General features: G+C 51.8%; 1 pseudogene; it reads right to left on the bottom strand.

The window, feature by feature from the left end:
* Positions 1 to 1,058: 1,058 nt before the first annotated feature.
* Positions 1,059 to 2,034, bottom strand: LOC140680818 (olfactory receptor 14J1-like; annotated as a pseudogene).
* Positions 2,035 to 3,499: the final 1,465 nt, after the last annotated feature.

The following is a 3,499-nucleotide window of genomic DNA, read 5'->3' as shown; positions in this document are numbered from 1 at the left end:
GTCTCTATGCTGTCCTAACCACCGCCCAGCAAAGAATTCAGGTGCTTTCCCAGAGGAGGTTACTCTCAGAGTAAAATGGCCTCAAGGCACTGTTTGTGCCACTGGAATTGTGCCACCCCCTGAGTGCTGCTGATGGTGTTTGTGCTCACACAGGTTCATCTCCCCCCACACACACACACACACGATGCACTGCTAAAATCTCCCCAGTACACAGCAAACATGGCCTGCTGGCCTGGTCACTTGGTGTCCCTCTATGCAGGGACAAACAACCTCCTGCAGGTGGGGGAGAGGCCAGTGCTGGCAATGGTGGTTGCAGGGGCTGGTGTGGGACAATTGTCATGGGGCACCTTCCCAGGCTGTCCCCAGAACAAAGACACAGCCCAGGCCCTGCTCTGCTCCTCCATCAGGTCCATGCCAGGAGCTCTGGCTGTGCCAGGACACTGCTGTGTGCCCCCCTGCACACTCGCCCTCTGCCCAGGCACTGGGCTTTGCTGTGCCAGGGCATTCCTGGAGCACATTGCTGACAGCAGCTCTGGAGGAGAGCAAAGCCTTCCTGCCCTGCCCTCAGGAGATGCCCTTTGCTGATGGAGCTGCTGTGCTGGAGCCCAGCTGTGTCCCAGCAGTGCCCACGGCCTGTCCCTGCCTGTGGTCACAGCACGGACACGCAGCAGGACAGTGACCAAGCTGCCAGAGCACTGCGGCCTTACAGCCACAGCAGGGCTGGGAAGGAGAGGGTGGAGTTGGGAAGGGCAGCTCCAAAAGGACCAGTCCCTGCTGCTCCCTGGCAGTGCTGCTCTGCTGGAGCTCTCTTCCTCTTCTCCTCTCTAACTTCATGCAGGCCTCAGACTGGAATCCCAGATAAAACAGGCACTGCAGGGTACTTTATTTTGTTCAAATGTAGTGATAGTACAAACCTGGTTAACAGAGCTTATGGGTCACATTCAAGAGGCAGACAGTGAATTAGATGGTGGGGGTTAAAAAATGTTATTGAAGATACTTTTATGAGCGAAAAACCCACTGAACATTTCCCAGGGACCTGGGCAGGCCTGTTGGGTGTGTCATGAATTCCATTCCAAAAGTCTGGCAGAAGAAAACAGGAAATAGGTAGCTTCAGAGAAGCAGCCAGTCATCATTTTCCTCAGGGCATCCTTGAGCTCCTGGTTCCTCAGGCTGTAGATGAGGGGGTTCAGGGCTGGAGGCACCACCGAGTACAGAACTTACACTGCCAGATCCAGGGATGGGAGGAGAGGGAGGGGGGCTTCAGGTAGGCAAAGGCTGCGGTGCAGAGAAACAAGGAGAGCACAGCCAGGTGACGGAGGCAGGTAGAAAAGGCTTTGTGCCGTCTCTGCTCAGAGGGAGTCCTCAGCACAGCCCTGAAGATCTGCACATAGGAGAAAACCATGAACACAAAACAGGCAAATGACAAAAAGGCACTAACAGCAAGGAGCTCAAATTCCCTGAGGTAGAAGTATGAGAAGGAGAGCTTGAGGATCTGGGGAACATCAGAGAAGAACTGGCCCAAGGCATTGCCGTGGCACAGGGGCAGGGAAAATGTATTGGCTGTGAGCAGCAGAGCAGTGAGAAAGGCACTGGCCCAGGCAGCTGCTGCCATGTGGGCACAAGCTCTGCTGCCCAGGAGGGTCCCGTAGTGCAGGGGTTTGCAGATGGACACGTAGCGGTCGTAGCACATGACAGTGAGAAGGGAAACCTCTGCTGAAATGAAAAAGACAAACAGAAGCAGCTGTGCAGCACATCCTGAGTAGGAGATGTCCCTGGTGTCCCAGAGGGAATTGTGCAGGGCTGTGGGGACAGTGGTGCAGATGGAGCCCAGGTCGCTGAGGGCCAGGTTGAGCAGGAAGAAGAACATGGGCGTGTGCAGGTGGTGGCCGCAGGCTACGGCGCTGATGATGAGGCCGTTGCCCAGGAGGGCAGCCAGGGAGATCCCAGGAAGAGGCAGAAGTGCAGGAGCTGCAGCTGCCGCGTGTCTGCCAGTGCCAGCAGGAGGAAGTGGCTGATGGAGCTGCTGTTGGACATTTCTGCCTCAGGAAATTATTATCTCCTGAGGAGAAAAATACAGCACTGAGTTAGGCCACACTTCCATGAGCAAAATATATTGCATATCTCATAGCAATGGAACATTTAGGGTCTCTCCTTTTAAGAACACTTCTCTACATTCCCCTCACCTGGGCTCTTGGTTTTGCAGGAATTGAGAGCAGGGCTCATGAGGATTCCTTCTTCTTGAGCAGTGAGAGGCAACTGAGAATGCTGGGTGATCTCCAATTAAATGAACTTGGAAACACCAAAGATCTTTTCAGCTCTGCTGTTTGCAATTTGCCCATCTGAAGAACTGAGCTGAAGGAATTCCTTGTATTTGTTCACCCAACTGCAGCTGCCACAGTCAGGAGTGGTTGTGGGTGTTTGAAATCCCTGGCATTTCTATGGCACTGTTTTAGTTTAGGGCACATTTGGGGGAAACCCTCTGAAAGGAGCCCCCAGGAAACAAACCCCCACGGCCCCTCCCCACCCACCTGGTTCAGGGAAAAATTTCCTCTGAGAGAGAAGTGGGAAAGAACCTGTTTATTCAACGAACAAAGCACTCCCCAGCACCAAAACAATTAACAACACCAGATGACAACAAAACTCTTTCACCACTCTGAAGAGATGAACAAATCCAGAAGGTCTTTCCTGGGAGTGGTCGCCCGGGTCTGGGCACTGGGGATTGCTCTCCAGCACTGGGGATGGCTGCTGCAGATCACAAAATGCAGGCTCCTGGTGTTCCTTGGTGTTTCCCAGATCCCAGTCCAGAGCAGGTTGGATGGTATTCAGGAAGAGGAAAGGACAAAGCAACAGTCCAGGGAAAGAATTGGACTGCTTAGCTAACCTAACTAGGAAGCAAAGGCAAAAGCAGAAGCAAGCAAAGCAAGCAAGCAAAGCAAGCAAGCCAAGCAAGCAAGCAAGCAAAGCAAAAGCCAGCCCTAGCCCTAGCCTTTTCTAGACAGCAGACCATGGGGGGAGGTGAACCAGCTGATAACAAGGCAAAACAAACCTTCACTTTCAGAGTCAGTTCTGAAAGCACAGAACATAATATCAAACGTAAACAGAACACACGATTGGAGATACAAACACCATAACGTCACCCTAGGACAAACAGAAGCACCGGATGTGCAAGAGCTCAGTTTTCCACCCCTCACGCAAGTCTCTTCTTTAAGATGTACTTTTTTAAGCAGCCTCAGCCAGATATATTAAAATACTGCTCCAAACAACAACAGAATGAAAATGTTCCACCAAATGGGGAAAAATAAGAAAAGTCTGTCCGAAGTTCTCGTGTTGATTTTGCAAAGTCAGATGCAAACAAGGTTTGCCATCTTTCTTTCCTAGAAAAATGTAGATATTTGATAGAAATTGATCTCTGAGGCTGCTAAGTTGGGGTGAGGAGCAAAACAGGCTCCAGAGAATCTGTGGTTGTGTCACCCTTGGAAGTGTTCAAGGCCAGGTTGGA

This window comes from Taeniopygia guttata, chromosome 29 (genome assembly GCF_048771995.1).
Source record: "Taeniopygia guttata chromosome 29, bTaeGut7.mat, whole genome shotgun sequence".
Classification (NCBI taxonomy): domain Eukaryota; kingdom Metazoa; phylum Chordata; class Aves; order Passeriformes; family Estrildidae; genus Taeniopygia; species Taeniopygia guttata.
The sequence above is the reverse complement of the archived record's forward strand: the minus strand, read 5'-3'. Positions and strand labels throughout refer to the sequence as shown.